This window comes from Pyrus communis, chromosome 11 (genome assembly GCF_041283825.1).
Source record: "Pyrus communis isolate YQ-2024b chromosome 11, ASM4128382v1, whole genome shotgun sequence".
NCBI classification, from domain to species: domain Eukaryota; kingdom Viridiplantae; phylum Streptophyta; class Magnoliopsida; order Rosales; family Rosaceae; genus Pyrus; species Pyrus communis.
In genome coordinates, this window is record NC_142575.1 from 21,958,249 (window position 1) to 21,970,416 (window position 12,168).

General features: G+C 43.8%; 1 pseudogene; it reads right to left on the reverse strand.

Moving 5' to 3' along the window:
- Window positions 1-10,581: 10,581 nt before the first annotated feature.
- On the reverse strand, window positions 10,582-11,232 carry LOC148693090 (uncharacterized; annotated as a pseudogene).
- Between the last annotated feature and the right edge of the window lie 936 nt (window positions 11,233-12,168).

Consider the following 12,168-nt stretch of genomic DNA (forward strand, 5'->3'; position numbering starts at 1 on the left):
CTATAATTGCTTCATGGCCGTTCGACGCATGGGGATTGGACGTTGTAGGACCGATTACACCAAAGTCATCTGCAGGAGAAGCTTACATCCTAGCTGCAACAGATTACTTCTCCAAATGGGCTGAAGCCATACCTTTAAGGGAAGTCAAAAAGGAAACTGTTGTTCGTTTCATCAAGGAGCATATCATCCACCGATATGGGGTGCCTCGCTACATTATCACTGACAACGGAAAGCAGTTCTCCAACCGACTCGTGGACGAGCTTTGCGACAAATACAAGTTCAAGCAGCACAAGTTTTCCATGTATCATGCTCCGGCCAACGGCCTCGTGGAAGCATTCAAGAAGACGTTGTGCAACCTCCTCAAAAAGGTAATCGGCCGAACAAAGAGAGACTGGCATGAAAGAATAAGTGAAGCACTTTGGGCATATAGGGCTACACATAGGACTCCTACCCAAGCTACGCCTTATTCTCTCGTATATGGCGTGGAAGCTGTTCTACCGCTCGAAAGTCAAATCCCATCACTAAGGATGGTTATACAAGAAGGCTTGATTGATGAAGAAAATGCAAAGTTGCGCCTTCAAGAGTTGGAAGCGCTGGATGAAAGAAGGCTCGAAGCTCAACAACACTTGGAATGCTACCAAGCACGGTTATCCAAGGCATTCAACAAGAAAGTCCGCCCAAGGTCTTTCCAAGCCGGAGATCTCGTGCTGGCATCGCGTAGGCCTATCATTACAACTCACAAGACAAAAAGTAAGTTCACATCAAAGTGGGATGGACCCTACGTAATACAAGAGCTCTACACCAATGGTGCCTACTTAATCATGGCAGAAGACGGATTGAAGATCGGCCCCATCAACGGCAGATTTTTGAAGCGCTACTACCCCTAAAGCAAACGCACCACGCTCCTGGCCCGCAAGAGCATAAACTGTGTACGGCAAAATCATCACCAAAATCACCATTAAAATCCAAAAAAAAAAAAAAACCATCACTCATTTGAACTACGTCATGACTTGGTCCCTCCTCAACCAAGGGTACATAGGCAACTTGAAACTTCAAAACTTCAAGTACAGTCACATCATTAACAAAAACACAAACACTTTGGAGAATAAAAAGCAAATTCAAGAATGCAAACACTTTATTTCTTTGAAGGAAAAAGCCTGATTACAAAATAGAAGGCAGAAGACACTACTCGAAAACTATGTCCCTAAAACTGCGGAGGCGATCTTCAAGCAAGCCTTCCAAAGTCTTCAAAGTCTCTACCTCGGTGAGAGACAAGATGGGCAACTCCATAGCCATGTCTTTCTCTTGTTCTAGGCGTGAAATCTCCTCTTGGCATTGAGAAAGTGTAGCTGCCCGCTCCCCGAGAACACTTTCAAGTCGTGATGCTTCGATGCCCAACTGTTCTTGCTCTCGTATCAACGTATCTAGACGTACTTGGATGGAAGCTAAAGAAGTTTATGTGGCTTGATAATTTCCCGAAGCAGCTTGCTGAGAAGACCGGACTTGGGTTAGTGACAAGTCTATTGCTGCAAGCTGGTGAGCTCTAACATCTGGACTCAACTTCTTCGAGGAAATAGCACGCAAGGAAAAATACTCAGTTGAAGCGGCTATAAGTTCGGCGATCTTGATCTTCAAAGATGAAGAATCAACGTTAAGATTGGCAATTGCAGAAATAAGCTTCGATAAATCCTCTTCAAGCAACGCAAGGTCCTCCAACGGGCATTTTGAAATCCTCTCCTCGATATGGCTCTTGATATCCATTCCTGCACGAAGATTGATGCGATGAATAAGCTGCTCAGTACCATTAAGGTTTGGCCCTCTTAGAGAAATCTCAGAGCTAGCTGGCAAAGGTATAGAACGCATGACGGGATCTTGCATACCTTCACCTACACACGGCAAACTTGGGAAACTTGACGGATTTGGGACAAGCTCTGTACCAGGTGGATCCCCGATCTCCCCGCCTGTAGGTAGGTCGCATCCAAATAGCATCTCCGTATAAGAGTGAATAGCTATGGTCGCCAAGTCAAAAGAACAAGAAAGCCCAACCTAAAGAGAACAAGGAAAGCTGTTAGAAAAAAAGCTAGAACAATGAAAGCAAAAGAAGTCATAAGAGAGAAGAAAATGCATACATCTTTCTCACACACTGCCATCGAGTTGAGGGAGCCTAAACACTTCTTTCTTCTTATGACGAAAATTGACATCGCTATCGACCTGAGCGCCTTCAAGTCGTCGTTTGTTTAAAACTTGTTGACGCTGCCACAAAACAAGTCCATCTTCATGCGAATCAACTTCATCACCGGCCTCTTCAGATACATCCAGATGTTGAGAAGACAAGCGTGGGCATTGAGGGACTAAAACCACTGGTCTGTCTTGCAAAGTGGCAGCACTCGCGCAATCAAAAGATATCAGTTGCGTAGAAACCACAGAACAACCCTTCCTCGATACATCAAGGCGTGAATGAGAAGAATTGGTACCACTTGCCATCCCCAAGTTCTCGTAATGTACCTTTGACCACCAACTTACGTAAGCACGGGTCATTGGACTACTCTTGAACTCGTCTTTGGTCGGCAGGATGATAGAAGCATTTGTACATGCACGGGTACAAGACTCCCAATGCATATACACGGCTTGCAATGAGTCTAATTGGTTTTTTCCTTCAGCTTGCCTGGCACATTTTGAACAAACCAAATTGCCTGCTGAAACGGTGGGGACTATACGGCTGAACAATGCATCGGTTTTCTTGCCGCAAAGAAACATACCCCGAGCGAAGACTTATAAGGTAAGATAAGTCCGAGAAGCGAAGATGCGAATCATCCATGATGCCTCGCCGCACCGAGCCAACTCTCGCCAGATGGTCCATCTTCAAGCCTTCACAGCTTCTAAACAGTGCTTGCGCTTGGGAATCATTGAGGCTCTTCGAAGAAAGCACACTAGAATACTTCGTCATCAAAGGCCCCGACTTGTCTAGAGTTGAAGAAAAAAGATGAGTGCCGAAGTACTCACCTAACCAACCATACACATAGTAGTAGGGAAGAACCGCAGCACGATCTTCAGTGTTTGCTGAGTTCGAAACAACACCCAAGCTGTGATAAATGTTGGCCAAGACCGGGATAGCAACACTAAAAGATTCACCTGCAGCCATCTTGCTAGCAACTTTGAAAACCCCAGGACGAACAAAGTTGACGTCGCCGGTTGGAAAAACAAACTTACAAAGCCAACAAGCTAAGAAAGCAGCTAGGTAAGATTCTTCCACATGCTCTGATGCTATGCCAAGGTCCTCAAACGCTCTCAACTCGGCAGAGGAACGACGCCTAGCTGAACCAATAGCACCAGACGGATATGGGTCTCCCTTTGGCTTAGTGGTTTTGTTGCAACCTCTTTTCTTCAAGGACTTCTTGTACCTTGTGTCCTCCCAATACTAGAAGCGGATCCATGAAGAAATCTTCACGCTTGATTTACCTCGAGCATCTTGGGAAAGCTTGTGATATGCCCAAAATAAACAGCGACAACTCGCAGGCAATCATCGGCTATTGCAGAGAGAAAGTTCCTCCACACTAGGAACGACCTCGTCATAAAACTTACCTTGGATTGGCAAGCCCCCTATCTTGTGGAGATCCCAAAGTGAAATTGACATCTCTCCTTGAGCTGTATGAAGCGTGTTAGTCGCTGAACACCAATGCTCGAGGAACGCATGAAGGACGGAATGATGGAGATCATAACTGAACAAAGATGCGTACACGGCATGGTAAAGGCCCACGCTAGTAAGCACATGTTTAGATCGGCCCAAGACATCTTCAAGCCAGTCCCAATAAGACTCAACAAAAACAGCTTCTCCAGTAGTCGACAAGACATCATTCCAAGCCATAGCTCCGCTGTGGATGTGACCACCAAGAAGCTTAAACGAAGCCGGATGATTGTCACGAGCATGGTGCGAAAGGTTCAAGATAAGAATCCTCAGTGTGCATGCCTTCTTCTCCGTATTTGATCGAACAAAGTCTGCCACCTCCCAAGATACTTCAGAAGACCACGATTTAATATGCATGGAGTTGTCTTTTGTAGGAAGAGCAAGCGCCTTAGGGCCAGTCAGTGGGGCGTAAATCTTCAGCGTTGTTCCCCTATCTTGCAAATCACTTTCCTTCGCAAGAATGGTGATGGTGTTGCTCTTAAAACACTTGAAAAATACCATAACCGCAACAAAGCAAAATCAGCCACAAAACTTGGGCAGCACAGCAAAAAGGGCAGCCACAAAACGGTCCTTCAAGACACGCTACAGTGGCAAAGAAAACCAAAATGTCACGCAATCGCACTACGCAACCCCGCAGCGATTACGCAAGCAGCTTCTTCCACCACATGGCGACGTAACCACCAAAGGAAAACTGTGACCAAAAGGCATTACACAGCGAAGCCCCGCTGCAGTCTCTTGCACAGCACCACACGGCAGCGCACCACCGAGGGAAAACTGTGATCAAAAGGCACTACACAGCGGAACCCCGTTGCAGTCTCTTGCACAAACACTAACTCACACACACTCACACAAACATACACACACTCACACGCACGTACATGCATATATCCCATTAAAAAAATAAAAATAAAAAGCAACACATCTTAATATGTTTTGCTTGTACTTAACACAATACGCTGAATGAAATAAAGTATGTTCATTGATCCCCGAGAAATTACAAATGCGTACAAAAAAAAAAAGATGGAGCACAAAGGTTGCTCACGTGAAGCCCCACTACTTGGCAAAACTCCAGGAGCGGGAGGCATCGAAGATAGATCATTTGAGGCCTCAATACTTGGTTGAACGCTAGATGACGAAGGCAAAAGGTGCCTCTGGAAGAAAGCCACAAGCCTTTGACGGTCGCTTTGAATTCGACCTTCAGATTTTTGCAGCTGATCAAGCTTCATCTTCATGCTCGTTGAATAATTATTTGCAAGCATGTGCAAATCTCTATTCTCGCGCTTAAGCTGTTTGATCTCTTGTTTAAGATTTTCCACCTCCGCCGTCAATGATTCAACTTGACGGGTTCAAGCAAGTAGGCGTTGGCCCATGTTGGACACAGAGCCCGCACATTGAACACTGAGAGCTAGGGACTCTTGAACGACCAACTCATCGGACCGTCTTGAAAGCAGCCTATTATCTCTAAGAGTGAGGAGGTTCCTAGCTACTACCATAGCCGTTGTTGCATCCATCATCACGGAGTCTTCACCTGTAAGAGTGCCATTAGAAGATAAGAAGGATGGGCACCATATATTACCTTGACACGGCACACCTGTATCACTGCTGAGACTCAAATCTACGCAAATGTTAGATGGGTTAGCCATTTTCAAAGATGTTAAGGGAAAACGGTGGGATGAAGTAAAATCTTAAAAAAAAATAAAAAATATACGCCGGAGACGATTTTCATGAGCAGGCAATCTTCAAAGTGTGCATGTTGGATGTGATCGATACCTTTATAAAGGGAGAGGCAACACAACCACCAATTCAAAAAAAAAAATCGAAGAGACACCACTCTTCAAATCTTAAAAGCCGGATTTTCCAGCGCAAAGTTCGTCAACGCTCTTCAGACGCAATCTCGGCTTTTCAGATAACGCGTGCAACTTTGTCAAAGATCTCTGACAAAGTTGAAAACGCGTGGAGATCATTATCCCAACTACCACACTTTTGCCGACAAGCGTGGGTGACAAAGCCGCACCCGCACTACTACTTGCCATTAAAATTCCTATATATGTCAACATTCATGGCAAGGCATACATCCAAAAACGCATGACTCTTCTTCTCGGCCGAGAATGTAGCTGCAACCAAACCTCTCAACATGCTCAGATTTCTTCTTCCCTTGAGAACACCTATTCAACCAAGTCTTCGAGAACAAACGTATCCCATATCATTAGGGTCGAAACTAAGAGTATCTCATAGCATGCCTTTCCCTCGTCTTTTCCTTTGTTCTTGTTCTTCCCTGAAAGACAAAGAGAAAGAGAGAGATCAGTCGGCACTTGGAATCAAGCTTCTCGTTTGGAGCCGACTGCCTAGAGTCCCTTCCCTGATTGCTTATCCAACCCTGCTCTCAAGTACTCATCTTCAACTATTGATGTACCCCCAAAGAAGATACCAGATGCCTGGAGTACCGATGAGGCAGGAGGAAACGGTAGATCGAAGCATGTGGAGACAAGCACAACAAATATATGTGTTGATTCATTCGCTGCTTCTTCAAAAGCAAAAGTATCTCATATCATCAAGGGCGAAAGCAAAGGTATCTCATATCATGCTTTTTCCCTGTCTTTTCCTTTGCCCTTACTCTTGCCTCCAAGACAAGGAGAAAGAAAGCAATCAGTCGGAACCCGAAATTAAACTTCCAATCTGGAACTGATTGCCCAGAACCTTTGCTTGGTTGCTTACCTAGCGTTGCTCTCGAGTGCTCATCTTCAACTATTGGTGAGTCTTGAATTCCCTCAGCGTATACTTCAGGACAGGTGACAGAGTGTCGGCTCTTTACACTGAAGCTGCCAAGCATAGATGAATTGCTAGGAAGTGATGCCCTGAAAGACCATTTAAAGGCAAAGGGTTGCGCACCACCTCGGCTATGTAAAAGAAACAAGCAGAGAATAATGCGGTACAAGGAGCTGGAACAAACTGCTGGAGCACGACACCTTCCCATGCAAAACCATCCAGACAGAGGAGTTTAAGTCAAATCCAAGCTCGACATCATTGTTCTAATCAGAGAGCTCGAAAGGCCTCAACAACCCTCCGCTGGCGCCGTCGCCAAAGAGCAAAGCCTTGCCATGCGACGCCGTTAAATCGTCAATACTTCTTCAAAAGCAAAAGTATCTCATATCATGCTTTCTCCATGTCTTTTCCTTTGTCCTTGTTCTTACCCGTTGGGCAAAGAGAAAGGGAGCAATCAGCCGGCATTTGGAATCAGTTTTCCGATCTGGAACCGACTGCCTAGAATCTATTCCCTGGTTGCTTACCTAGCGTTGCTCTCGAGTAGTCATTTTCAACGGTTGATACACTTCCAGAGAAGATACCACATTCGCTTGGAGAACAGCTAGGACAAGTGACAATGAAACATCAATCTTGTGGATCATCGGCAAACGCAACAACTGCACACGCTGATTCATCCCCTAACCCTCTTCAATATGAATTGGAAAGATTGAACAAAGAAACAGGTCATACCTCCACCTCGTGCTTGCCTGCCATGTGTCTGAATCCTGAAACCGCTCATGGTCCTATTTTCACTCAAGATCAAGCCTCGATGGCCCTTGAAGAAATCACAAGTTCGATTCAAAATCAAGTGTTCACCACCCTTGAATCAAATTCAACTCCAGATAAGAAGAGTAAGTTTAGACCTTCGGAGGAGACACAAAAAAAAAAACCCTCCAGCCCAGTTCAAGATTAAGCCTGTGGAAAATCAACGATTGGAGGAAACCAGAAAATCTTCCAGTCGAATTCAAGTTCAAGCCCCGACGACCCTTGAAGAAATTTCTAGCCCAATTCAAGATCAAGCCTCGACGGCCCTTGGGTTGACATCTACATTAAGGGACTTCAAAACGCATCTTCTACACATGACAAGCACATGAATACGACGCGCCTTGAAGTGGGGGCATTTGTAGACACCAAAATTTCAGTGAAATAAATACCAATGTATTAAAATTACAACATTTATTCATTTCACTTATATCACACATTCATTTCACGTACATCACACATTCATTTCACCTACATTACACATTTACTTCACCTACCAATTCCACTCACTTCACCAAAAAAATGGATGGTGGTGATTCACTTTCTTGGCCTATAAATAGCCTTCTCCATCAAGAGGAAAGGGGGAATTTTAGAAACCTACACCAAAGCCTTGAAACTCTAAAGCTCTCAAGAAAATCCCGAAGGATCAAGAAAGCACTCTTCGTTCTTCGTCAAATCCTCCTTCAAGATCAAGCCCCAACGGCCCTTGAAGAATTTCCACCGACTCAAGATCAAGCCCCGACGGCCCCTTGAAGAAAGTGTTCATCATTCATCATCCGTTCATCCTAAGATCAAGCCCCAACGGCCCTTTAGATCAACAATCTCAACAAACCTATACACCCATTCTTCAAGATCAAGCCCAACGCCCCTTGAAGATCCATTCATCAACTGTTCATCCCTAGATCAAGCCCCGACGGCCCTTTGGATCAACAGCTCATCCACAAACCTACACCCTACGAAGATAGAATCAGAGGATCAAATTCCAAAGAGATTGTAACCCCAAAAAATCATTAATACAAAAAATATATTTTGTACACGTATTCTTGTTTCTTGTTTCAGGAATTTTTCGTGTTTACAGCTATACTACGACAACCTTGTACTCTTGCAAGTATTTTTAAGTGTTTTTATCCTTACTTTTGCAAGTGGTAAAATCTCTATTAGTGAACATCACGTGAAGGACTAGCCTTGGCCCGGGGCGAGAGCACTAACACTGGGTGTAGCAATGATGAGCCACTATATGAAAATGAGCATGCCGTAACTCAAACATTCCAAACAACACAATAAACTCACCTGAACTTACCTGCGCGTCCCATAGAATTACTTAGCATTTCATAATAACATAGTATTTATGAGCAAGTAAAATGCATATGATTATGCCATGATCAAATGTAAATCTCAACCACTACGGCATGATTATAAAAGTAAGTAAAACGTGGCATAACATTCATAAATCAACTTAAAAGCATTTGTGGAAACTAAACAATATATATATATATATATAAACAAAATGCCCACTCATTGGAAAGACTCCCCTATATGCGAAACAACTAATAAAAATTACTTAACTAATACATATACAGAAAAGCTCGAAAAGACTCCCCATAATTTGCTTAAACGGAAGGTTTGATTATACATAAATGTTCTACTCGAAGTCACGGACCTACATGTGTCAACCACTCGCCGGCCAGAGGCTAGATGCGACCTCACGCGCCTTCCAACCCACAGCCACAAGGGCGGCCACGCGCAGGCACATGCACAGCAGAACCCTAATGGAATCCAAGAATACTTCGTCAGGCTTGACGGAATATTCCGTTAAACAGTTAATGGATGTTAACGGCGTTACCCGATGCCGTTAGAATATTCTGTCAACTCTGATGAAATATTCCTTGTCTTCTCCAATCAGCTTCTGGGGGAAAATTTCAAACCTTAATATCTTGCTCATTTCTTAACCATTTTTCACGAAATTTATATGGAAATGAAGCTCATGACGAGGGGAACAAATCTATACCTTTTGGAGGTCCAAAAACAGACGGGAAATTGCCTGAAAAAGCTTCGCAAGGTTCGATCAAAACTCTAACTTCTCAAAACTGGGTTGTTTCACGTCAAAGCTTCCTCAAACCTTCACTAAAGGCCTTAGGGAGTTGAGTAGAAACTTCCCCACATCCCAAAATCTTGTAACTCAGTCAGGATCATGATGATACCAACTCGACCAAGTCGGAGCTTCCGAGTTGCTCTGCGTTGACCACTCAAAACTCACGATGGTGGTATTTTGAGTCTCGATCTGTGAGTGTTTGATGTCGTTCTTGAGTGTTGCAGAGGAAAGATAGATCGGGTTAGAGAGAAAGAATGAAGAAGAAAAGAGAGAGAGTAAGGTGAATTCTGATTGGGTGACAGGAAATGGGAGTGGATTTCTGATTAGTTGCGTGAGAGAGGAACATATGTTGATTGGTGAAAAAGCAAATGGCACGGGTCCAATTTCAAAGAAAAAAAGAGATAGGGTTTTCAGACTTAAACAATAAAAAGTGCTCAGAAAATCTATCCAAAACAGTGTTTCTAATACTGATAAATTAGCACACATGTGTGTACAATCTTACTTGTCGTTTACGTATTTTAACGAGACATAACTTTTTCATTACGAATCCGATTCGGGTCAAACTCGTGCTCACACCATCGTATCAACGAATACTATTTAATTACGATAGCGAGAAAAATAATTTAAGAACAATAATCACATCCACGTCACTTGCCAACAAGGGCATAAATGTCAATTCACATACTCGGGGAGAAATTACATAGAAAATTAGGGACGGGTCATCACAACATGCTCTCCACTCTCAGTAATATTTTTCTCACTAAGTTAGCCTTTAGGTATCACCTTGGCCCTAGGATTAGGAAGCTACTACGAACTATGGCAGTTTGATCCATGTGCATTGGCACAAGGCACGTAGGCAATCTAACGAGACTAGATGCAACAGAATCCTCCTTGGATAACGCTCTCCTTCGTGGTTCGTGCAACGGTTCGTAGGAACGAGATGGCGATTTAGAATTTGTTAATTCCACAAGGTATATCTTATATCGAATTTCTTATGTTATTTGTACTAATTCCCAACAATGGTATCAGAGCCATAGGGATCGTTCCTCACCTTACAATTCAATGTAAATTGCGAGAACCACGATATCTATGGTTGCATAAACCTAAAAAAATCACTAAAGGCAAACAAGTCTTCTGGAGAAATAGACAAGGTCTCGAAGTCTTTCCCAGCAAACTCAAAGTCAGATGGCCTACCAAAAAGATGATCTACATAACCCAGCTTGTAGAAATCGACCTAACTCTAAACAAGCGAAGCCTCGAGCCCAGCCTTCTTCCCCTTCAGCTGCTCGTTCTCCTCGAGCAGACCAACACGGACGCATTGCAGTTCATCCACTTCCTTGTTCAGATTTTCGTTGATCTTCAGTGCACCTTGAAGTTCCAACACTTGAGGTTCAGCCTATCAACGCTCTTCTTAAAGTGGATCACTTGATTATAAGTAGCAATCAACTCTTCATCCTTTGCGTAAACAGTAGAACGAAGCACAGAAACAGCATGCTCAAGATCTTGAATCTGAGGTATGTAACAACCAATCTCTTTCTCTACACTTTCATACTTAACTTGGATCACGTTAAGCATAGTCTTCAAGTCAACAATCCCCTGTCAAACGGTCTCAAGCTGCAGAGATATTGGACCCATTCAAAGTGACGAGCTCAGACTCTAACTTCTTGATCTTCTCGGCATAAGAATAAGCCTTAGCTGCCATAGTCATTGTTATCTCCTTAGCAACCTTGGTATCCTCTTGGTCAAGAAGCATAGACTCAGCTACCAAAATTGCCATTTTCTGCATCATGGCAAGCAGAGCACTCCTCATATATTGAGTTGTGTGCTTCGCAAATGAACCTAGGCAAACAACCCCTCTAAGGCCATCAACAAGATTGGTACACGCGTCCATATCTTCAAGCATATTTGGCTTCAAAAGTGCACAGATCTCAACAACCTCTCCAGAAACAAGCTTGGTGGATTTCTCACAACTGCCTACGTGAGCAGTCTCCTCTTTCTCAGCAGGCGAACTAGTCTCAATAGTAAGAGAAGTACGTTGTGGCGCCACTTTATTAGTAGGGTCTACCTTATCGCTCTTCATAATAGCAAGCCTCTCCAAATGTGAGCCTAACTTAGCTCCCAACGGACGTCTTGGCACAGACTTCGGCACTAGGGGTAAGATGAAACCTCTATGCTAAGCAATCCTATCAGCAATTGTACTAGTTATCTTTGGCATGATAGAAGTCGCCGGCTCAGATCTAGCAACCTCATCCTTCTTCCTCTTGGAAGAAGTCAAGTTGATCACAAGCCTCTTGGTAGCGCGTGGACCCTCACGAGCAGCGGAAAAAGCCTTTGGTTTTTGCTCAACTAACATCTCTTGAGCAGGCAGGGAAGATCTCTTCTCTCGGGGGCAGCCCACATTTCTCTCGGCGAAGAGGACTAAGCAACCAGCACCATTCACGGTACTCAACGGGGATACCTAAAGCAGCGTACACCTTCTTTATATCTGGAGAAGTTTTGGGAGTTAAGCCAAATTCTAAATCTACATAGATAGATGAGGATAATCAACAAATTAGTGGGCAACTCAGCAAAAGCACAAAGTAGCCTAAAGACCAAGCAATCTACTTACCAGTGACAAAAATCGTCAGAACACGCAGCTTAGGGGAAGAATCAGACTCCCACTTTCCACTTGTCTCCAAAGTCTCATTGCTCCACTTGTCTTTTGCTCGAATGACTGAAGAGACTATGGCGGGATTGCAGCTGCTCAACTCCATCAATATGACCTATGTCAAATAAGTACCAGAATTCATTGACGGTCAGATCCAAGTCAAAGAATTAGCTTAGATTG